The sequence below is a fragment of the Canis lupus genome, chromosome 2, assembly GCF_048164855.1.
Source record: "Canis lupus baileyi chromosome 2, mCanLup2.hap1, whole genome shotgun sequence".
NCBI classification, from domain to species: domain Eukaryota; kingdom Metazoa; phylum Chordata; class Mammalia; order Carnivora; family Canidae; genus Canis; species Canis lupus.
This window is the reverse complement of record NC_132839.1, coordinates 69,404,807-69,430,771: the sequence shown is the minus strand read 5'-3', so window position 1 is coordinate 69,430,771 and position 25,965 is coordinate 69,404,807. Positions and strand designations below refer to the sequence as shown.

Below are 25,965 nucleotides of genomic sequence, written 5' to 3'. Positions count from 1 at the left end.
CCAAGAAGAATTGCTGGAAGAACAGGGGAAGAGAAAGTTTACTGGCCAAGCAGTGCAGGAAAGCTCCAGGACTGAGAGAAAATAGTTATGCAACTAGAGGGTCCCCTTTTTTTGTTTTCTTTTTCCCATTAAGACTCATTTTTATATCACTTAAAATTTCTAATATTTTTTCACTTTCCCCACCTTAACAACAATATTTTAACAGCTCTTCATTTTTAAGTATTTTCCTTTTTGACTTTCATATTTATACAATTACATGTCATATATTTTTCATTTCTGGGTTACCTTCCACAATTTAGTTTTGGTAGATATACAAGATATGGGTTTTTGTTTTTTTTGTTTTTTCTGCCTGGTTTTGTTTTATGATGCTGAAAGTTAATACCTTCTAAAACACAACCAACATACACCCAGATCCAGGGGACCACCATGTTGGTTCTTTTTGTGAGATTATATTCTCTCTTCCTTCCCATTCTGTCCCCCTCTTTTATCCTGTTTATGTTTTGGTGGCTAATGTTGGGCTTTATATAAGAATCGCTGGTTTATATAAATTTGGGACTGAGCATCTTCTAACATACAGAACAAAATACATTCAGAACCATGAGGACCAACCTCTAGGATGCCTCAGGTAGACTAAATTCTCTCTCCACTACCACTTCTTCCAGTACCACCATCCCCCATTTTTTTCTTTTTCCTCTTTTCTTTACCTTTTTTCTTTGTCCTTTTTCTTTTTTCTTCTTTGTTTTTTGTGATTGACTTTTTATTTGTACTACTTTGTTTTATAATTTGTTTTTACTTTAGTGGTCCTTTTATTTTGTTCTGTTATTTTTCTTTTAGTTTCTGGTCTCTGACCTCTTTGGAATCACCTAGAGTGTACTTTATTTAGGTCGTGGTTGATATTTTTGACTCAGCCTGCTCGTACAGCCACTCTGCACTAGTGGACAAAATGACTAGAAGGAAGAATTCACCACAAAAGAAAGAACCAGGAACAGTACTCTCTGCCACAGAGTTACAGAATTTGGATTTCAATATGATGTATGAAAATCAACTCAGAAGTACAATTATAAAGCTACTGGTGGCTCTGGGAAAAAAAGCATAAATGACTCTAGAGACTTCATTACTGCAGAATTAAAATCTAATTAACCCGAAATTAAAAATAGATTAAATGAGATGCAATCCAAACTGGATGTCCTAATTGCTAGGTTTAATAAGGTGGAAGAGAGGGTGAGTGACATAGAAAACAAGTTGATGGCAAGGGAGGAAGCTGAGGAAAAAGAGATAAACAATGAAGAGCCCATGAGGAAAGGCTTAGGGAAATAAATGATAGCTTGAGAAGGAAGAATATACGTATAATTGAGAATCCAGAAAAGGCTGAGAGAGCTATAGGACTGCAGAGTATATTTGAACAAATCATAGCTGACAAATTACCTAATTGGGGAAGGAAACAGGCATTCAGATCCCAGAGATACAGAGGACCCCCTCAAAAATCAATAAAAACCATTCAACATCTTGACATTTAATAGTGAAACTTGCAAATTTCAAACATAAGAGAAAATTCTTAAAACAGCACGAGACAAGAGATTCTTAAATTATATGGAAGGAATTATCAGACTTCTCCACAGAGACCTGGCAGGCCAGAAAGGGCTGGCAGGATATATTCAGGGTACTAAATGAGAAGAACATGCAGCAAAGAATACTTTATTCAGCAAGGCTGTCATTCAGGATAGAAGGAAAGGTAAAGGGCTTCCAGGATAGGCAGAAACTGAAAGAATATGTGATCACCAAAGCAGTTCTGCAAGAAATATTTTTTTTTAAAGATTTTATTTATTTTTTCATGATAGTCACAGAGAGAGAGAGAGAGGCAGAGACACAGGCAGAGGGAGAAGCAGGCTCCATGCACCGGGAGCCCGAAGTGGGATTCGATCCCGGGTCTCCAGGATCGCGCCCTGGGCCAAAGGCAGGCGCCAAACCGCTACTCCACCCAGGGATCCCTGCAAGAAATATTAAGGGGGGGTTGTCCTTTAACAGAAAGAAGAAGCCCAAAGAAACAATCCACAAAAACAGGGACTGAATAGGTAATATGATGCTAAATTCATATCTTTCAATAGTTACTCTGAATGTGAATGAGCTAAATGATCCCATCAAAGATTCAGGGTATCAGACTGCATTAAAAAACAAGACCCATCTATTTGCTGTCTACAAGAGACTCATTTTAGACCAAAGGGCACCTACAGCCTGAAAATGAAGAGGTGGAGAACCATTTATCATTCAAATGGTCCTCAAAAGAAAGCTGGGGCAGCAATCCTCATATCAGATAAATTAAAGTTTATCTCAAAGATTGTAGTAAGAGATGAAGAGGGACACTATACCATACTTGAAGGGTCTATCCAACAAGAAGATCTAACAGTCACGAATATTTATGCCCTTAATGTGGGAGCTGCCAAGTATATCAATCAATTAACCAAAGTAAAGAGATATTTAGATAATAATACACTAATAGTAGGAGACTTCAACATGGCACTTTCTACAAATGACATATATTCTAAGCAGAACATCACCAAAGAAACAAGGGCCTTAAATGATACTCTAGACCAAATAGATTTCACAGATATACACAGAACTTTGCATCCAAATGCAACTGAATACACATTCTTCTCAAGTGCACATGGAACTTTCTTCAGAATGGACCATAAACTGGGTCACAAATCAGGTCTCAACTGATACCAAAAGACTGGGATTGTCCCCTGCATATTTTCAGACCATAATGCTTTGAAACTAGAACTCAAGCACAATAAGAAATTTGGAAGAAACTCAAACACATGGAGGTTAAAGAGCATCCTGCTAAAAGATGAATGCATCAACCAAGAAATTAGAGAAGAATTAAAAAGATTCATGGAAACTAATGAAAATGAAGATACAATCGTTCAAAATCTTTGGGATACAGCAAAAACAGTGCTAAGAAGGAAATACATGGCAATAGATGCCCCCTTCAAAAAGCTGGAAACTCAAATACACAAGCTAATCTTGCACCTAAAGGAACTGGAGAAAGAACAGCAAATAAAACCTACAGCAAGCAGAAGAAGAAAGTTAGTAAAGATCTGGGGAGAACTCAATTAAACAGAGACCAGAAGAACTGTGGGACAGACAAACAAAACCAGGAGTTGACTCTGAAAGAATTGATAAGATAGATAAACCGCTAGCCAGCCTTATTAAAAATAAAGAAGACTCAAATTAAAATCATGAATGAAAGGAGAGAGATCACAATCAATACCAAGAAAATCCAAATGAATATAGAAACATATTATGAGCAGTTACATGCCAACAAATTAGGCAATCTAGAAGAAATGGATGCATTTCTGGAAAACCACAAATTACCAAAACTGAACAGGAAGAAATAGACAACCTGAACAGGCCAATAACCAGCAAGGAAATTGAAGCAGTCATCAAAAACCTCCCATGACACAAATGTCCACGCCAGATGGTTTCCCAGGTGAATTCTATCAAACATTTAAAGAAGAAATAATACCTATTCTACTAGAGCTGATCTGAAGCATAGAAGGGGACAGAATACTTCCAAACTCATTTTACGAGGCCAGCATTACCTTAATTCCAAAACTAGGCAAAGGCCCCATTAAAAAGGTGAATTATAGACCAATATCCCTGGTGAACATGGATGCAAAAATTCTCAACAAGATACTAGCCAGTAGGATCCAACAGTACATTAAGAAGATTATTCACCATGACCAAGTGGGATTTATCCCCGGGATGCAAGGGTGATCTAACATTCATAAAACAATCAACGTGATGGATCACATCAACAGGAGAAAAAATAAGAAATACATGATTTTTCTAATAGATATAGAGAAAGCATTTGACAAAATACAGCATCCAGTCCTGATTAAAACTCTTCAAAGTGTAGGAATAGAGGGAACAATTCTCAATATCTTAAATACCATATATGAAAAGCCCCCAGTGAATATCATTCTCAATAGGAAAAACTGAGAGCCTTTCCCCTAAGATCAGGAACACAATAGAGATGTCCACTCTCACCACTGTTATCCAACATAGTACTAGAAGTCCTAACCTCAGCAATCAGGCAACAAAAAGAAATAAAAAGCATTCAAATTGTCAAAGAAGAAGTCAAACTCTCCCTCTTCACAGATGACATGATACTGTACATAGAAAACCCAAAAGACTCCACCCCAAATTGCTAGAACTCAAACAGCAATTCAGCAGTGTGGTGGGATACAAAATCAATGCCCAGAAATCAGTGACATTTCTATACACTAACAATGAGACTGAACAAAGGGAAATTAAGGAATCAATCCCAGTTACAATTTCACCAAAAACCATAAGATACTAGGAATAAACCTAACCAAAGAGGTATAGGATGTATATCCTAAAAACTAGAGAATACTTATTTTTTAATTATTATTTTTAAATATTTTATTCATTTATGAGAGAGAGAGAGAGAGACAGAGAGAGAGAGAGGCACAGATACAGGCAGAGGGAGAAGCAGGCTCCATGCAGGGAGCCTGATGTGGGACATGATCCCAGGTGTCCAGGACCTTACCCCGGGCGGAAGGTGCCACTAAACTGCTGAGCCACCCAGGCTGCCCTACGAAATTCTGAAAGCAATTGAGGAAGACACAAAGAGATGGAAAAATATTCCATGTTCATGGATTAGAAGAATTAATATTGTGAAAATGTCAATGATACCTAGGGCAATTTACACATTCCTGCAATCCCTACCAAAATACCATGGACTTTCTCACAAAGTTGGAACAAATAATCTTAAGATTTGTATGGAATCAGAAAAGACCCTGAATAGCCAGGGAAATATTGAAAAAGCAATCCAATGCCAGGGACATCACAATGCTGAATATCAAGTTACAAAGCTGTGATCATCAAGACCATATGGTACTGGCACAAAAACAGACACATAGATCAATGGAACAGAATAAAGAATCCACAAATGGGCCCTCAATTCTATGGTCAACTAATATTTGACAAATCAGGGAAGACTATCCACTGGAAAAAGGGCAGTCTCTTCAATAAGTGGTGCTGGGAAAATTGCACAGGCACATGAAGAAGAATGAAACTAGATCATTCTCTTATACCACAAACAGATAAAATCAAAATGGTTAAAAGATCTAAATGTAAGACAAGAATCCATCAAAATCCTAGAGGAGAACACAGGCAACACCCTTTTTGAACTTGGCCACGGTAACACCTTGCAATATACATCTATGAAGGTAAAGGAAACAAAAGCAAAAATGAACTATTGAGACTTAATAATGGTAAAAAGCTTAGGTACGGCAAAAGAAACAATCAACAAAACTAAAAGACAACCTACAGAATGGGAGAAGATATTTGCAAACAACATATCAGATAAAGGGCTAGTATCCAAGATTTATAAAGAACTTATTGCACTTGATACCCAAGAAACAAAAAATCCAATCATGAAATGGGCAGAAGACATGAAGAGAAATTTCACCGAAGAAGACATACCTATGGCTAACAAACACATGAGATGCCATCAGGGAAATACAAGTCAAATCCATAATGAGATACCACCTCACATCAGTGAGAATGAGGAAAATTAACAAGACAAGAAACAACAAATTTTAGAGAGAATGTGGAGAAAGGGGAACCCTCTTGCACTATTGGTGGGAAGGTGTGAACTGGTATAGTCACTCTGGAAAATAGTGTCAAGGTTTGTCGACGAGTTAAAAATAAACCTACCCTATGACCCAGCAATTGCACTACTGGAGATTTACCCCCAAAATACATATGTAGTGAAACACTGGGACACCTGTACACCAATGTTTATAGCAGCCATGTCCACAATAGCCAAACTGTGGAAGGAGCCATGATGTCCTTCAACAGAGGAATGGATAAAGAAGATATGGTCTATATATACAATGGAATATTATTCAGCCATCAGAAAGGATGAATACCCACCATTTGCTTCAATGTGGATGGAATTGGAGGGTATTATGTGGAGTGAAGTAAGTCAATTGGAGAAGGACAATCATCATATGGTTTCACTCATCCAGCGAATATAAAAAATAATGAAAAGGATTATAAGGGAAAGAAAGTAACTGAGTTGGAAAAAATTAGAGAGGGAGACAAACCATGAAAGACTCCTAACTCTGGGAAACAAACAAAGGGTTGTGGGAAGGGAGGTGGGCAGGGGGTTGGGGTAACTGGGTGATGAGTACTTGAGGAGGGCACTTGATGGGATGAGCACTGGGTGTTACACTATATGTTGGCAAATTGAACTTCAATAAAAACAAATTAAAAACGTAATCAAAGGAAACTCAGATCTCCATTATTCTTTTCCTTATTTCTACACTCGTTTCCCTTCTGTCCATTTCCTTTCCTGACTGTTATAAAGTTATATGCTGTGTTATGACTTCTTCCTCAGCAATTCTTTACCTACAAAGCCATGCACACACAAGACTGAGGTAAAGGTAAAAGCATACTTTAATTTATTCTATTCCTGTATGTCAGAAATTAGTATAGATGTGGAGCTTGGTAAGGAATGAAAGAAAACAAGTATTTCCAAAAAGAACTTGTGCAAGAAGAAAGAATGTGAACATTTTGGATTAAAGCTGGCTGTCACGGGCTGAATGTGTGTCCTTCCCCCAAATGCGAATGTTGAAATTTTAGCCCTTAGTGTGATGGCACTAGGATTGGAGCCCTTAGGAGTGATCAGGTCATGAAGATGGAGCACTCATGAATGGGATTAATGACCTTAGAAATATATCTCAACCCTTGAATAGTCAAAGGAGTCCTGAGGAAGAAGAACAAGGCAGGAAGAAACACAACTACTTATTTCAAGCTATGGTATAAAGCTACAGTAATCAAACAGCATGGTATTAGCATAAGAACAGACAGGCCAATGGAAAAGAACTGAGAGCCCAGAAATAAACCCAAGTATATGATCAATGAATATTTGACAAGAATACTCAATGGAAAAAGGAAATCTCTTTAATAAATGGTGCTGTGATAATTGGATAATCACATGTAAAAGATTGAAACAGGACCCGTATTTTATGCTACTCACAAAAATTAACTCTAAGTGAATTAAAAACTTAAATGTAAGGGCTGAAAGCATGAAACCATTATAAGAAAACATAGGAACAAAGCACCTTGAGAAGGGTTTTAATAATGTGTTTTGGATATGACAGCTAAATTTAGCACAAGCAACTAACTAACTAACTAAATAACCCATACAACATCAAAATAAAAAAGCGTTTTCATGGCAAACAAAACCATCAACAAAGTGCAGAAGCTTTAGAAACTTATGGAATGGGAAAAATTATTTGCAAACTCCATATCTGATAAAAGGTTAATACTGAAAACATAGAACTCCTGTAACTCAATAGTAAAAATATATATAATTTAAATTTAAAAATAGCCCCATTAAAAATGTGCAAAGGACCTGAATAGATATTTTTTTTCTAAAGAAGATATTTGAAAGGCCAACAGGTACACGAAAAGAGGCTCAATATCACTAATATCAAGGAAATGTCAATGAAAGCCATAATGAGATACCAACTCACACCCGCTAGAATGACCATCATCAAAAAGACAAGAGATAACAAATGCTGGCATAGAGGTGAGAAAAGCAAATCCTTGTGCACTGTTGGTGGAATTGCAAATTGGTGCAGCCACTATGGAAAACAGTATGAAGGATCGTCAAAAAATCCAAAATAGAATTACCCTGTGATCCAGAAATTCCCCTTCTGGGAATATATCCAAGGATAAGGACAACAACTCAAAAAGAAACCTGCATCTTCATAGTCATACATACATAGTCAGCATTTCTTACAATAGCCAAGACATAAAAACAAACTGAGTGTCCATTGATGGCTGAAAAAAGAAGTTGTGAGATATACAAATATAAATAAATATATATTTATTATTTTTATTATTCAGCCATAAAATAAAACAAGGAAATCCCACCAGTTACAACACAGATAGACTTTGAAGGTATTATGCTATCTGAAATAAATCTGATATGAAGATAAATACTATATGATTTTACTTACATGTAGAATCTAAAAATGATGATAAATAACATAAACTCTTCGAAAAAGAGATCAAATTTGTTAGGGGGTGGGGGAGGGGAGGCAGGGGCAAGAAAAGGGGAACTGGAGGAGAGTGATCCAAAGGCACAGTTATAAGATAAAGAAGTGCTAGGAATGTCATATACAACATGGTGATCATAAATAACACTGATGTATGACTTACAGGAAAAGTTGTTAAGAGTAAACCCCAAAATTTCTTACCAAAGTAGAATCTTTTTTCTTTATCCCTTTCTTTGTTCTTTTCTTTTTATGGAACCTATATGGGAAGATGGATATTAGCTGAATGTGTTGTGGTCATCATTTCACAATATATGTAAATCAAACCATCATGTTGTATGCCTTGAACTTATACAGAGGTGGATGTCAATTATTTCTAAACAATAAATAAATAAATAATTTTCTAATGAATAAATAAATATTAAAAAGAAAGACACGGGGGGGGGGAACCGGGGCAGGGGTGGGGGGAGAAAGAGAGAGATCTCAGAGACCTCTCACTCCTGTCAGTGAGGACACAGACAGAAAGCCACCCACTGTGAACCAGAAAGTAGACCCTCAAATCTATCTGTGCCTTGATCCAAGACTTCCTGGCCTCCAGAACCGTAAGAAATAAATGTTGTGTAATTTACCCGGTCTATGGAATTCTTGTTAGAGCACCCAAAACAGACTTAAGGAACTGGTCCTCTCTTAGAAAGTTGAAAGGAAAAAGAAAAATAGAAACAAAAAAGGACCATTCTTACTGAATGCTGGATCTTGAGTGCGTTTAAACCCTTGTGATAATGGGGAACATCTTGCAACAATTCCCATTAGAGAGGTCAGACGGTGTTGGAACCATTTTATGAATTAAGTGTGAACCTGACTCTCAGAAAAATATCTCTTCTTATTTCTATCTTTGGGAGTCGTAGAGAACAATTGCTAAATCTCTGTCACATGTGGTCATTCATACACAGAGACAGTAAAACATTCAAATGCACGATCATCTACATTCCAGAACTGCTAAGTTAAAATGTCATTTACACTAATGAATCCCCAATCAGTGAAGGAGACCAATAACTGTATTTTTTTTTTCCATTTTCCCTACATACAACATGGACTCATTCTCGAATTTGTCTCTCCCTGGTCTTACACTGAAACCATACTGAACAACACAATTGACTTTCTCTGTGCAATCTCTGTCCTCTTTAACTTTTGTACCATAAATATCACTTTATTCTTAGCCTGTATGACCCTTTTCAGTCTTTCTGGACAAAATTTCTTCATTCGAAAGTCTATTTACTTTTAAGAGCTCACTTAAAATATAATCTGAGAGGCAAGAAAAATAAAATCATGGACTTTGGAGCCAGAGATGGTTTAGGTTTCCCACTTACTAGCGACTTAATGTTGAGAAATTATGTATCCTCTCTAATCCTTTCAGCCCATGGCTCAGGTTTTTCCTTCCCATTTTTCACTGTATAAACTCTTTCTTAGATGATCTCATCCCGGCCAATGATTTTAGATGGTGTTAATAAGTTGAACACTCTAGTGATGCCTGAGTGGCTCAGCGGTTGAGCGCCTGCCTTTCGCTCAGGGCATGATCCTGGGATCCAGGATCGAGTCCCACATCGGGCTCCCTGCATGAAGCCTGCTTCTCCCTCTGCCTATGTCTCTTCCTCCCTCTCTGTGTCTCTTGTGAATAAATAAATAAAATCTTAAAAATAAAAAAAAATTAAGTTGAACACCCAAATTGTATCTGCCAAACAAACATTGTGAATTTCAAACATACATACCCAGCTTTCTACTGAACATCTCAGCTTTATATTTCAAAAAAGTTGCTCAAATGGAACAATTTAAATCTCTTGTGCCATATATTTTTTAAAAGCAAACAAATGAAAAACTGCTGTGTCCACAGTTTTTTTTTTAATCAGTTAATGAAATTCTCACAGATCCAATTGTTTACACAGAAAATCCACAATTTATTCATTTTCCTCATCCTCCCAAATCCAATAGAACATTAACCCTGTTTCTGGAAACTACCGAAGTCTCAGATCCATCTCTGCTCCCACTATTCTAGAACAAGTTGACATCATCTCTCTCCTGGGCCACCTTAAGAGTCTTTATTTTTGCCCTCGGTCATCCATTTTCTGGAGAATAATAGCCAAAGTAAATTTTAGAAAGAATTAAATATAACCACTCTGCTTCAAACCTTTTGATGCTTCCCCACATGCTTGGAATGCAATGGGAGTTTTTGGCTGTTATCTACAAAGTCTTGCAGGATCTGCCCCCCACCCACCACCTGTCTAACTCCCTGCCTGGCTCCCCTTCTTCACTGGCTTCAGCCAATTTTCTGGCTTTGTTTCTCCTATCTTGTTCCTTTGTCTCTCTTCTTGTCTCTCCCTCTGCAGTGCTCTTCCAGAGTCTTCCCATCGCTGGCTTGTGTTCAGCCCTCAGTGTTTAACACAAATTTGGTTGTCTGCCTCCTTATATATTTAACGTTTTATGATCTGTTTGCACCACTAGAATAATAGGAGATTGAGAATAGAGGCTGTGCATGTTCTGTGCAGAGACACATCCTAAGCACAAAAATAGCGCCTGCCAAACAGTAGATCCAATATCCCTGTAGATCTCATAATAAGCACTTGACTTAAGTGCATGTGTAAACTGCAGCTTTGTCCCTGACACTAGGGATAATGGTAGTGCCTTTCTCAAAATGTGTTGTAAGTTAAGTGAGATAATGTTGCATATTAAACTATTTTAGGAAAAAAAAAATAAAAATAAAAAAATAAACTATTTTAGGGTATATATTGTCTTTTCCCTCCTCAGGGTTTGATCGTTTCTGGAACAACATGAGTGCTAAATATAATCTGGATACTTTTTTTTTTTAATATTAGAAATGGAATGTGCTTTGTTTCTAAAATTATACCACATGTCTGAATGTGAAATGTAAAGTCCAAGTCTCTATAGACTTGTTATCATATTTAAAAGACTTCTAATTTTAGCTATATTTCTAAATGGCATCATTTTTTGGCTTTAATTTCAAAACCCAAAGCTTGCAATAAGCAGAGAAGGAACTCAATTAAGCATAGCCCCTAGTGCAAATATTTAATCCCATTTCCATCTTTATGCCATTAATAGGACAATCACCTGGAAATGGGGAGCTTGATCATTAGCACGTGGAATAATTGTGATGTGATGAAGAGAAGAGGTGGTATGAATATTAGGGTTTCTTAATTTGTGTTCACATCCCCTAGTTACAGCTTATTTAAAAAAAAAAAAATGTCTCCACTCTGCTAGGATCAACAATTCTTAGAAACAGACTAGACAAAAGTGCCCTGTTCTCTTATATGTAAAAACAATTAATGGATCATAAAATTAAGGGCCCTGAATACATGAATAAGTAAAGTTGAAAAGCACTAAGTAATTTAGTACGTGGCATTAATTGCTCATTCTTTACAATTATCCAAAGGATTAAAATAATTTAGTAATGATAGTCATTCTTAGCACCACATAGTATTTTTGTGGGCTTTTTTTTACCAGTATATGTTAATTATATCAAAGGAATAATCTCATCTGATACAGTGAAGTAGAACAGAGCAGTTATTACTTAAATGTTTTAAATAGAAACAATGTGAAGTCTACCTATGGAGAGGAAAATAAACACCTATGGTGTATGGATTGCTCTATATTACAGTTTTGCTCTTCAATCCTCCTTACAACACTTCTAGGCAAGTAAGGCTTAGTGTTACTTTGTGCTTGTAAGACTCAGAGTTTTTAAACGACTCACTGAGAGTCACACAGTTCTTTTTTTTTTTTTTTTTTTTGAGTCACACAGTTCTTTAAGAGGCAAGGCCTGGGTCAACATATGGGGAAGGTGGGAAGTACTGAGTACAGGACCATGCTGTACAGGCTCTACCCAAGCTCATAGCAGCTTCTGCAGAACTTTGCATCTTGTAGAATCCCACACCTCAAGCCAGACGTTAGTAATAGTAGTATTTCACAGATAAGGAAGATTAAAGCCCAGAGAAGCCAAGCTGTTTGCCTGACATCACACAGCTGGCAAAGCAGAGGAAGAGGTGTCAGATGGAGATCCTAAGTGAGGCTCCACACCTCCTGTTCCTCATACTAGCTCAGGTTGTGGGGGTTATAGTAAGAACAAAGATAGGTAGGATGGTCTGAGTTCAAATCCTCCCCAATTATCTGTCAGATGTGTGATTTCATGCTATTTCTTAATCTCTCTGAAGTGATTTTCTTAACCCACAAGAGTGGAGATTAAAAACAAAACAAAACAAAAAAAACAAAACAAAACAAAAAAAAAAACTCTCCTCAAAAGAGTCACCTGAGAGGATTGAGATAATGTGTGCAGTAGTCTTAGCCTGGCACCTGTGCTATTACTGTTTGATACATGTAAGTAACTATTACACACCACAAGCCAGTCTTCTCTGCTTCTCCATGAACTTTCTGGGGTCACTGAGTAAGGGCATGCCCTCAATAAAGAACCTTTTTTATAACCGGCTTTGAGCTCCCAGCATTTTTACCAACTATGAAATTGCCTTATTTATTATTCGGTGTCATTTGGTCCTACTTCTCTGCTCTGGCACCAAACTGCTCCTGCACCACAAGGAACATTGCAAGAAACAATGGAAGTCACTTCCAAAGTCCTTGCCAAAGGCCCTGGAACAGTTGTAGAGACCCTGGAAATGCCCAGAGACATAGACGTAAGCAAACCTGAGGAGCCAAGTCCATGCATGGAAAAGATGGAGTACGCCCAAAATGAGAACAATCATATCTGGCCTGTTAGGAAGCGGTTTGCCACCACATGAGAAAGGGGAGCAGTGTGGCAAATTTTTCTTCACAGCTTCATGTTATTTGGAACCTCTGCTCCTGTTAGTCTGTGCAGAGGAGACAGTGAAGGCAAGCATTTGCTCGCCTGGCTGCCTTTCTCACTGTCTTCAGAGCCTCTTATCTCTGAGATGAAGTCTTTAAGGCACCAACATAAAAATAAAGCCGATGGTGCTGGCAGCAGCCCTGACCACAGGGACAACCAGAGCATGTCAGCAGTCTGGGAAAGTGAAAAGGAGTATGAAAAGAGGGGTCCAGACCTGGCTGTTGTCAGGCTCTTCATTTCCTGTCTACATCTAAGTCCCCATCCTGGTCCAAACCACCACGACCTCCTGCTGCCCTGCAGTGGCCTCCTTCCTGGTCCCCTAGCAGCCTGATTTGCTGTTTCCATTGTAATGGGACACCTTTAGAAGGAGCAAATCAGATGAAGTTACCACCTTCACCTTCCATGTTTCAAACCTGTGAATTGCAAGATGAACACCTACTGTGTGAATTGCAAGATGTGAATTGCAAGATGAAGACCCGGGATGGCTGACCAGTGCTTCCTGCCTCATCTGGTGCTTTATGCTCCAGATATAGAGCCATTCATTCTGTTATTTGAAAGTCCCTACTCCCTCCTGGCACTGGGCCTTCATATGTGCCTGAAAAGCACACCACTTTTGCTTTCCCTGTTGAGTCCACTCTATGATCCATGAAGGAGTAATAGGCCACTGCTTCCAGGTAGCCTCTCCCTGGACATTTCCCTGGGGCCCAGGGGTTCCCCGTCCTGGGTTGTCTCAGGCTCTGTGCTTTCTCGAAGAAGCACTCAAAGATGATGGTGCATCAACCAGAAACAAAGTGGAAAGGAAAAACCCAAACAAACAGCCAGAAATCCTTCAGATTTCAAAGGAGAAAATATAATACAGATAATCAGTTGTACCAATGCTGCAAGAGCAGAGAATCAAATCAGTGGGAAGTGAGACCATGCACACACTATCACCAGCCAGGAGCAGCTAGGAACCCCAGATTGAAGAATCAAGGCAAAGAGTAGTTTCACTTGCAGGAGGAGATGCAGCCACTGCCACAGGCAGAGAGGAAAGGGAACTTGGCCTGCTCCTCCCTTTCCCACACCCTCCAAATTCCTGCTGCTGCCTTGCATCAGCCACATTCAGGCAGAAGACCTGCAGGATCCAGCGTCCTCCAACAAACAGCAGACCAGGAGCAGGTCCTTGTCTGGATTTAAGGGGCAGAAGCCCATGAGGAGCAAAGGCTGTTATAATGTTTATTTTTTTTAAAGCTTATTTATTTATTTGACAGAGAGAGAGAGAGAGAGAGCACAAGCAGGGGGAGTGGGAGAGGGAGAAGCAGGCTCCCTGCTAAGCAGGCATCTCGATGCAGGGCTCAATCCCAAGACCCTGAGATCATGACTTGAGCCCAAAGCAGATACCTAACTCACTGAGCCACCCAAGTGCCCCTGTAATTATTTTATTTAATGTCACTCTCTTCAACTTCATGGAGCTTGCCGTGGGCTATGCTTCTGTGCACTCAGCATAGTGTAGCCACTTGCACAGAGTGGTTGTCAATGGACGCTGTTGAATGCATCTGTTCATTAATTCACTAGCTACATATGGAGTAACTATTACATACCAGACACAGTAAACCCCACTGACCAAGGCCCTGGCTTCATGGGCCTTGCAGGTTAACAGATGAGGAGAGGTAACAGACAATTATGTAAAATAAGTAGTAGGTCAGATGGTAGAAAGCCCCATGAAGAAGAGTAAGAATGAAAAAGGGCAGAGGACATTCTGGGTGAAGACAGGGTGTAGGAATCCCTGAATAGGTGAGCTCCAGACAGAAGTGGGAAAATTCCTGAAAGGCAGGAAGACGAGGTGGCTGGCACCAAGCAAATGGGAGTGATAGGAAATGAGTTCAGGAAGCGGTTTTGGGAAGCAGGGTGGTTGCAGATTGCTTAGGACTTGCAACTACTTTCACTTTGAATGAGGATGGAAGGCATTGAACTCATGAATTATGCACATGAATGAGTAAATGCAAGGAGGTGCCCATCGTGAAAGGACTACTGATGGTTGTAGAAAAGCTGAATCCAGCCCAACTTATCTCATCTATTAGCCCATGGATTTGCTGATGCTTCACCAGGTTAGGAATTGAGTCCCCAAAAGATTTGAAAATATCTGCTGAGACAGCTAAAGAGAAATAGTATTTTCCAATAATCCAGAGCCAGAAGAATAAGAAGGAAGAGAAACTAATAGCTTGTGGTACGTGAGAAGCAGTTTTCCATGCACTGATTTTCAAACTTTATTACATCACTACAAAAAAAATACCTTTGTTTTCCAGATTAGGATACTGAGGTTCAGCAAGTGCATGTGACCTGTCTAACAGAAGTCAGAACTACTGGTTTATGATTGCTTTTTGCTGGACACTCTACTAGATGTTATTGAACTTTGACAACACTCTTGGATGGGCGTAAAGTAACCAGGAAGAAAGACTAAAGAGAGAATTTTATAAAACAATAGAAAATCAATGAACAATGTAAAGGGAAAAATAGCATAACCGTATTAGCAGTGTTTCAAAAATAACCATTCATTCACCCAAAATTAATGATTCCTCTTTCTCCTAACATTTGGAGCATCCATATATACCAACAAATAATATCTGCTAGTATTCCTGCAATTATTATTAAATATTGACTGCACTCCATGCATTTATATAATAAATTGTTAATTAAAAGATTCTTCAAATTAAAAATCATTTTGCTTGTGTTCTATGAGATGAAATGCAGATGGAGAGAAGATGCTTTCCCAGGCTCACACAGCTTGCAAAGACACACTGGAATTTTGATCTGGTATCCGGAGGTACTTTTGATCCCTGCTCAAATCAGATCAAAAGGGCAATGAAAGGAGCAGGAAATCGGATGAGGTAGGTTGTAAGAATGGGCAATGGAGAATCTTCTTCAATGAGAAGGATTTAATTGGGACCTGACCACTGAATCCTTGATGAAGTCACTGTTGGAAGGTATTGGCACCCCTCACCTGTCTTCACCATCCATCCTCTTACCTTCTTCTCAGTGAAGGGGGAAGGTGGCTTTCTCAAGTTTTTTAGGTGTGAGGACTTAACCATTGTCAATTTTCTGTATCTGTGAAAATGCACAATCGAATGAAACAGTCATCATGTATTTGTTTTACTTTATAAGAGTTTTCCGGTTCCAGCATTCACACTCCTGAGATATATTGTCTTTTGTGTGGGCTCCCCACGGAGCAGGTTGTCAAACATGGGGTTCTATCCCAGGACCCTGGGATCATGACCTGAGCCGAAGGCAGACCCTGAGCCACCCAGGCACTCCAGTCTTGGACATTTTAAATCACCCCTTCTGAGCAGATGGTTTTAAATTTAATTTGATTACTCTTATCTGCAAAATAGAGTTTGTAATACTGACTGTGATAATATAGAGATTGTTGATGAACAAATGAGATATTTTCAGGTCAAAATACTTTGGGAAAATATTAATAGTATAATAAATATCAATTATTTCTTGTTTGAACTTAATTCAATTCCTAATTGTTCTCCCCATAATCTTAGTAAAGCTCAGGTCAATCATGCCAACTCCTTTCCCAAAGATTTTCCATTTTTTTATAAAATTACTGCAACATCCCCTGCCTGGCATTCACAATTTGATTTCAACATGTTTTTCAACTGCATGCTTGTTCCTTTTGCTCATCCACTGGGTTCTAACCTGACATTATTCCCAAAATACTGTTTGTACATTCTCTCTTCCTTGCTTTTGATCGTATTTTTATAGTATTTTTATCCTTCCAACTAGATTGACTTTCTCTTTTCTCCTTACTTGTCCAAACTGAGTACAATGTTGCCTTTGAATGCATCGTTCTGGAGTCTGTCTAGTTTCAAATTCCGGCTCTGCTGCTCACTAGCTGTGTGATCTTATTCATGTTACTAGCATCTCTGAGCTTCCGTCCTGCTGTTTGTGTCCCTCCAAAACTTGTATGTTGGAATTCTGATGCCATTTATTTATTTTTAAAGATTTATTTATTGGAGGGGGGCAGAAGAAGAAAGAATATCTCAAGTGGACTCCCCACTGAGTGTAGAGCCTGATGCAGGGGTTCATCTCAAACCCTGAAGTCATGACCTGAGCAGAAACCTATAATCAGATATTTAAACAGCTGAGCCACCCAGGCACCCGTCTAATGCCTTTTATGATGGTGTCAGGAGGTGGGGCCTTTGAGAGATGGTTCATATAAGGGGGCACCCTCATGAATGGAATTAGTGGCCTGATAAGGATATTCTATAGAGCTAACTTGCTGCTTTTGTTATGTGAGAATACAAGAAATCTGTGATGTGGAAAAGAGACTCATTTGACCATACTGGCACCCTGATCCTAGACTTCTACCCTCTAGAACTGCAAGAAATAAGTGTTTGTTATTTATAAGCTACCTAGTCTTTGGCATTTTGTTATAGTAGCCCAAAGAGATTAAGACATGTCCAGTCACTTATAAAATGAGTATCCACTCATGGGGTTTTTATGACTACTAAATAAGATTATCTATAGAACAGACTTAGGATACTGTTTCACACATAGAAAACACTGTATAATTATCTATAACAATAGCATTGATAAATAATTCTTATTCTAGAATCAACTCTTTCTCAATAAACCAGTGCATGATAGCCATTCAAGTATGATTGCTCCGTCTTATGGCATCCCATAGAATTTTCCCTATGATTCTTTTCTGGCACTTCTAATTTCTCACTCTTGTTAAATATATTTATAGTAAATTATTCGATCAATCAGTCAGCAATAGTCACTTATGGATCACATACCATGTGACCCATAGTTTGGACAATGAGGATTCAGCAGAGAATAAGGGGACAAAATCCTTGCCAATAACTTAAAATGTGGATTATGGGAAGTCCTCAAAAAGAAGAAAATATAGCTAACATAAATAAAGAGGAGCACTTAGCTATATGGAAATCTGTGAAAACATACAATGAATGTAGAGAAACAGTAAGTGCAGATGTTCTGATTCAAGAACTAGCTTGGAATGTTTGAGGGATGAATGAAAAGTCTATTGTGGTGGAATGAGGTGAGGAAGTTGAAGATCAATGGTGGGGTTAGCTAAGAGAGACATAAAGGGGTGGGATCATATATGGCATTCCTGGTCATGGGGTGATTTTGAACTTTACTCCAATGGGAAGCCAGTATACCACTTTCTATAGGAAAGAAAGATACTGATTTTCAATATTGTAAAATCATTTTGACTACTGGGAACAGAATGACTTAGATAATCTGAGCGAGAACATTCACAGGCTGTTGCAATGCCTCAGATGAGGGATGACTATGACTTGTCCTGGGATCTTAATACCAGGTTTGAGAAATACATAGTTTTCAATTTCTTCTATTGGATTGTAAAGCGATATTTGTAGTAACAAATGTCTTACCAAAACACCCAGAACTCAATTTTGCACATAGTAGGTGTGAATACTTCCTTATAAATGAAGTAATGCATACTGAAGAAGTTAAAACTGGAGAATACAGGTGAAAACAAGCAAGACACCTGCTCTATCTCAAGATCAAAATATTCAAGAGACAGAAGGAAAAACAAGCCACTCAGTAACTCTTAACTGCTTCTATTTTTATCATTGCAAAAAATTTATGCACATCAAACATAAAATACGCTTGTCAGCAAATCTATCACATTTTCAACTTTTTCACAGAGCAGCTGATGTGTAAAGCAGTTGGTCCTGTGCCACAAAGACTTTTAAATGACTGACTTTTGGCAAAGGCTGGGAAAATAATCACATGAACCCTGCTGTCTTCCAAAGATCAAGTCTGCTTCATGCCAGCTTGGAGAGAAAATTAAATATATAGTCAGAGATTCAATATTCTCTAGGAAGTCTAAATTTAGGTAGAAAATATCCCGGGGTGAAGATACAGAAATCCACAATTCAACTCATTATATTTTCCCCCAAAGGGCTCCTCCTTTTGTGTTTCTTGTTGCATCGTGGTTAAAAACACCATTTGGGAACCAGAGTCCTGAATGCCACTTATTATCTATTTGACCTTGGCCAAGTTAATTGGATTCTCTGAGCCTCAGGTTTACAATGCATAACATTGATAAAATATTTATTGTAAAGATAATAGCTAGCATTTGTTTAATGTACACTCTGTTTCAGATGTCATCCTAATACTTTACATGTGTTAACACCTTGATAGTTACAACAATCTCATGAGTCCATACTAATATTGTGCCCCCACATCACAAATGAAAAAACCTGTGCACCAAGAAAAGTGGGGGGCGAGAGGGTTGTCACTTGTCCAAGGCATCACACCTAGTAAGTGGCAGAGTTGAGATATGAAGCCTTGATTTATAGTTTGAGATCCGAAGATTTTCTCTGTTGGCTGATTGTACCTTTGGCTATGATGTACCACTACAGAAGGATGCAGACCACAAAGTTCTCATAGTGATTCAATGAAATGAGACAAGTACAGAAATCAAAACTATGGTGCAGAATACACATTGAATAGCTATTAGTTTTTAATTTGTAAAGAACAAGAATAAATGACATGTATGTAGTCTGACAAAGCTTGGTGTATATATATAATATATATTTAGTATATAAATTTTATTTTATTTATCTATTTTTTAAATATTTTATTTATTTATTCATGAGAGACACAGAGAGAGAGAGAGAGAGAGAGAGAGAGAGGCAGAAACACAGGCAGAGGGAGAAGCAGGCCCCATGTAGGAGCCTGATGTGGGACTCAATCCCAGGACTAGGATCATGCCCTAGGCTAAAGGCAGGTGCTAAACTGCTGAGCCACCCAGGGATCCCCAAGTATACATATTTTAAAAATATTATTGAACTCAATATATGTGAGGCATTGTTTTGGGCTTTTTGATACGACAGTTAGTAAAACACATAGAGATGTCTGCCCTTAAATGGCTAATATTTTAAGGAAGGAGTGAATAATAATTACAATAAATAAGCAAATTGTATTATACGTTAGGATGTAAAAAGGGCTATAGGATAAATAAACAAACAAAATAGATAAGACCAATCTTGAAAGCCAGGTTGGTGTAGTTTGAAACTATAGGTACATTAGTTGAGGTCAATGTCAGTGAGTGGGTTTGATTTGAGCAGAATCTTGACAGAAATAAGAGGGTTAAGCATTTGGATACCTGTGGAAACGATGCCCTAAGTAAGGGGGATCAAGCAGGACCAAGGTTCTCATTAGGGACTGGGAGAAAAGAGAGAGTCCAGGTGTCTGGAGTGGAGAGAGCCAAGCAGAGCATCCTCTGGCCCCCTACAGAGGGTAGTGGTCCCCACTGAAGTGAAGTGCTTGGGCATCTTTAGTAAAATGAGAAGCCATTGTAAGGTTTGAGCAAAGAAATAGCTTAATCTGACATGGTGTTTGGTGTCTTGGTAGCTGTGTGAGAATACACTACTAGGCTAGAGGGGGAAGGAGGAGGAAGCAGGACAGTGTTCACAGGAGCCAGGAGAGGAAGACTAGAAAGGGCAGCTCAGACCAAGCTCAGCGGAGCAGAAAGGAGCAGTCGTATGATTTGGGCATAAGGTTGTGCTTAGTGTGGCATCATTAGGAGTTCCTGGAGAATTGGATACTGGGTGGGAGTCAGTGTTGACACTAAGGGTTTGGTTGAGGACTGAAGGGTGAGATTGGCCTCATCTGAGAGGGTGCAGTTATGGGTGGAGCAGATTCGAGGGACTCCTTTTCCTTACACACCACATCCAATCAGTCATATCCATGATAACAAGAAAACCCAGAGTCACACCCAAACTGATAAAAGCACCTAAGATTTATTCAGTGCATACTGTTTCTTTTCTTTGCTGAGCACTTGACTTGAATGACCTCCTTCAATGCCGATAGTAAATCACAGTTTTTATTATCTACTTGTTTACAGATAAAGGAAACTAAGGCTTGTAAGATAAAGTAACTTACTCAAGGTGACACAGACATCTTATAACAAAGTCAGGATATAACGCCAAACATTTGAACTCCACAGTCTGAAATCTTGACAACTATAATAAGTAAATAGGCATATTGAATTCTCTTACATGTTTCTAAATACCTCTGATGATTGTTAGGTTCACACCACCTCATCATTCTGTGGCACAGCTAATGGGATAGCCTCATATCTGATACCCCTTCCTCTAATCACCATCTCACATAAAACCAAACCAGAGATCTTTATAAAAACTTTCAAATTAATTACATCATTCCTTTGCTCAAATCCTCTGATACTTCCACATTATCTACAGAATAAAATAAATCTGCCTTACCAATTTACTCAGACCCTGTGGCTGACACAGCTGGTTCTTCATATGAAACCAGTCCTCCCATTCTTGTTAATGGCACCCTTATTTTGGCGATGTGCCCAGGGAAGTAAGCTCAGTCAGTCAATGATAGTAATTGCATCCATAGTTAGTTATCTGTGACTAGTCTAAGGGTGAGTTGTAACCCTGCCCTCCCTAATGAAACAAGGGCAGGATTCTGTGATGAAATATATAGTGCCTGGTTAAATCCTAAATTTCAGATGAATAACAAACTACTGCATTTGGTATCAGTATGTCCTGTATATTGTACTGAACATTATTCATTGTTTATTGAAAAGTCACATTTAACTGAGCATATTTTATTTTTAATTCTAAATTTGGTAACTGTAAACAAAAGAAGAATCTACTGAGAATTTAGATACATTTTATCTCCTTACATTAGAGAGAGCTTGAAAAGAGGGCCCTTGTCCTCCCACCTTCGCCCTCCGAAGATGGGATGCTGATCTTGGGCAGTCTAATCATGCTCATTGCTTTAGCAGCCATCTTGCAATAATGAGGGAAAAGCCAAGGAAATGACACACATGTGAACCCAGTGCCCTAATGTCTTTGAACTATTGAGTCGGATTTGGAAATCCTTACTTCCAGACACTAATTAGAACCCTGCGCTACGTAAGGCCCCATTAGGGTGGCTATCAGGTACTCATTGTTGCTCAGAACTTCTTAAATGATGAAGGCAGTTTATGATCTAATCTTTATTAATCTCTTAGTCCCCCTTTGACCATTGCTAACTATGAAAATATACCTTGTAGTCCTTTCAAATTATCTATAATCCCCAATATATAATGTTCACTTACCTAGATTTTTACAAAAGATAAAATATATTTTAGTCCCCTAACATATACTTTGATCTCTCTGATCATCTGCCACCTGTCACATACTCTTTAAATTCATGATCAAACAGTCATTTTTTTATCAATACATTTATTTATTCAGTAACCCTTTAATCCATTTGACACACACTTAGTGAACATGTATGTGGTTTCATCACTTTGTGAAATGCAAAGAGTAAACCACAAACAGTGAAAACACTGCCACTGCCCTCAGCAAGCTCACATTCTGATGGGGAGCCTAATGTTGAAAGAGACAATTATGTCATGGTTTATTTAAGTTCAACAGTAAAAAGTGTTAAAACAGAAAATGTATAGCGTATAAGAGAATAAATCAGGGTTAACTTAATTTAAAAATATTGAAGGGAAGGGCTGAATGAAGTTTCTCTGAGGAAGACCATTTATGCTCATGGGTTAAGAGAGATAAGAATTTAGCCAAAGATAGAGTTAAAGAGAATTCTAGAGAGAGGGGATATTGGAGGAGGAAGAGGTAGCTGCTTTGAATAGATGAGAGACCAAAGGCCAATGTGTCAGGAGCATGATAAGTAAGAAGGTGTGGTATAGTTTTCAGAATAATGTCCTCTTGACCCAAGATGTCCATGTTTCCCAGGAACTGGGAATATGTTGCCTTCATTGCAAAGAGAGCTTTGTAGATGTGATTAAGTTTAAGGATCTTGAGACGGAAGATTTCTGCAGATTATCCAGGTAAACCCAGTGGAATTACAGGGTCCTTCTAAGAGGGATGCAGGAAAAGCAGAGTCAGAGATGGAGATGATATGGGGGAGTGGGGACCAGATGCAATTTCTGGCTGAGGGCCAACAACCAAGAATGTTGGCAGCTTCTTGAGATTGGAAATGGCATCAAAATAAATTTTTCTCTATAACCTCCAGAAAGAACACAGCCCCGCCAATACCTTTAGTTTCGTGACACCCATTTCAAAGTTCAGATCTCCAGAACGATAAGGTAATGCATGTGTGTTATTTTGAGTCCCTAAGTTTGTGCTAATTTCTTACTGCAGCAATGAATCTTCATATGCATGGGTAGGAGCTGAGGCTACAGCATGAGAGTAAGAGTCAGGACTCAGGAAAGAGTAACAAGGATGTTGTACTTATCTGTAGACCCCAGGGATCCTTTGCAAGGTTGAAAGCAGGGATGACATGATAGGAGGTTTTATTAAAAGAGTCCCTCTGTTTGGTAGATGAATAAAGACAAGAAGAACACAAGAGTGGATGCCAGAAGACTGGATACAAAGACATTGGAGTGGTCCATGAAGAAGTGATGTTGACAAGACTGAGGTGTGGCCTTGGAGAGACACTCAGGTGGTACCACTAGAGAAATTTAAGGAGTGCTGTGAACGGAACTTAGGGAATGCACAAATGATTAGTGGAGAAGGAGGTGCTACTTTTGACTTCCAGTTTCACCTTGAGCAAATGGGTGGATGGGATTATTGTTTGTGGAAAGGCAAAAAGCTACTCAGGACCAGACCTGGCCTAGAGGTTTCGGGAGACCATAAGATGAACTCTGCTAATTTTGATAGAACAGAAAAATAGCCCAGAGAAAAATGCTTGACAAGCACCTATTAAGTGGTTCTGGACTTCAGAAGAACAATCAAGTCTGGGAACATACATTTGGCAAATAGAAAGCATTTGAGATCATGGGACAGAACACCTATGAAAAGAATACAGAGAAGGGAATCTCAAGATTGAGAGATTTATTTATTTATTTATTTATTTATTTATTTATTTATTTATTTAAAATATGATTTGCTTAGCATGATAAATGTACTCTTTTTTTTTTCAAAGATTTTTTTTTTTTTTTTTATATGACACAGAGATAAAGAGCACAGGCAGGAGGAGAGGTAGGCAGAGGGAGAGGGAGCAGCAGGCTCCCCACTGAACAGGGAACACGATGCAGGACTCAATCCCAGGACCCTGGGATCATGACCCGAGCTGCAGGCAGGCACTTAGCTGACTGAGCCACCCAGGTGCCCCATGATCAGCACACTCTTAATCCCCTTCATCAGTTTCACCCATGCCCTCATCCCCTCCTCTCTGGTAACCACAGGTCTATTCTCTGCATTTAAGTCTATTTCCTTATTTGCCTCCCCCTTTTTTTCTTTGTTCATCTGTTTTGTTTCCTAAATTCCTTATATGAGTGAAATTGTATGTTATTTGTCTTTCTCTGACTGACTTCACATAGCATTATACTCTGTTTTCCTTGAGTTTTAAATGTATAGAGACACCTGGCTGGCTCAGTGGGTAGAGTATGCAGCTCTTGATCTCAGGGTCATGAGTTCCAGCCCCATGTTGAGCATGGAGCCTACTTAAAATAATAATAATAATAAATAATAATAATAATAATAATAATAAATGTATGGATGTTCCTCCCTACTAAGTACTTGGGTACTTGGGAGATACATCAGCATTTAAAGCCCATGGAGAACAAGAGTAGACACACTACAACCCTCAGGACAAATCCAGACTGCCTTGAGGTTTTATACATAAAACTGTCTTGATCCACAGCAATACTCGTGTTTTTACATATTGTCTATGGCTGCTTTTACTCTACAAGGAAAGAACTGAGTAGTTAAAACAGAAACCCTACAGCCCACAAAGCCTAAAATACTTACTATCTGACCCCTCACAAAGAAATTTGCCAAGCGCTGATGTAGATGAAGGGTAAATAAAAAGAACCTAGGAATACCCATAAGATAAAACCCCTTTGAAAGTATTTTACTGATCTCTACTTCAGAATTAATTGTTTCACCTTTTCCTCTTCCTTATTCTCAAAGTGCTGTTCAGATCCCACTAGTATTTGTCATTTTATTTTAATTTCCTCATACTCACCTCTCTCCTAGAACAGACCATGAGCTTCTTGAGGGCAGAGAGTGCATTGCTTTTGCATCAGCATCCCCAGAGCCTGACACAGAGCCCACGTAACACGGCTGTGTTTGCTTACTGAATAAATCCACGCTGCAAGATTAGGCATAATAAATCAATTAATCCTTCTTTACCCAAGGATTATTAGGAAGTAAGCCTTTCTTGACTGATGGCAAGAGAGAGTTTAGTGGAGTTCATGTCTACTACCCATAAAATAAGATAAAGGACCAGCCACAACAAAGAATTTGTTTGATAATAATAAAGAAAGATTACACAGACATCTTTGTGATTACATGTGATTGTTTTCGTCTCAAAGCCTGCCTCTTGGGGAGCTGGTGAAGAATTCAGGCTTTTGGAACAAAAACTCTGACCCTGACGGGTGATTTTGGGCATTTTCCCAGGGAAATATTTTCTGGAAAAAAAATGCAAACATGTGTTTTAAGGTAAATATTATGGAGAATAATATTTTAAATGCTATAGTTACAATTAATATTTGTATAAAAATGTAGGAAGCTAACATTCAAAATACAGACATGTGTGAATTAGCAACCAGCAGGAGTAACTTGTCCTGCTTAAAATTTTAAATGACGCATATTTATGTTTTATACAGGTGCACCTATCTACTTGGAGTCAACATGCAATAGATATTTTTGGAAATAATTCACTTTCCAGCTTTTTTTCTTTCCATTAAAAAAAAGAAGAAGAAGAAGAAGAACCTTCATCTCAGAGTTTGTTTAGTTAGTGAACTCTCTGCTGCTGCAACAATAAGATTAGATGTATTATATTTGGATTTGCATACAACTTTTCAAAAACATGGCTGTTGCAGAGAGGATGATCCAGGCATACTACAGGTCCCTAGATATAAGTAAGAAATACTTCCCTGACATATATCCTGTTTCTTTTTTTTTTGAAATGATTTCTCCAGAACCTTTATTTTAGTTCTTCCAGGAACTCTTCACTGAGTATAAAGTCTGAAATAAGTTGTCT

The 25,965-nt window shown here is 38.5% G+C and overlaps 2 long non-coding RNA genes across 5 annotated transcripts in view; both read left to right on the top strand.

Annotated features, from left to right (window-relative positions):
- Positions 1-23,774, top strand: part of LOC140621128 (uncharacterized) — a 104,989-nt gene extending 81,215 nt beyond the window's left edge. For 3 of the 4 annotated variants that reach the window (XR_012020869.1, XR_012020868.1, XR_012020856.1), the window contains one exon: positions 23,298-23,774. This is a non-coding gene — a long non-coding RNA (uncharacterized lncRNA). The remainder of the gene's footprint in view (positions 1-23,297) is intronic. The other variant, XR_012020865.1, reaches the window with a different exon arrangement.
- An 877-nt stretch (positions 23,775-24,651) lies between these two features.
- Positions 24,652-25,965, top strand: part of LOC140610468 (uncharacterized) — a 35,512-nt gene continuing 34,198 nt past the window's right edge. The window contains exon 1 of the long non-coding RNA XR_012012116.1: positions 24,652-25,843. This is a non-coding gene — a long non-coding RNA (uncharacterized lncRNA). The remainder of the gene's footprint in view (positions 25,844-25,965) is intronic.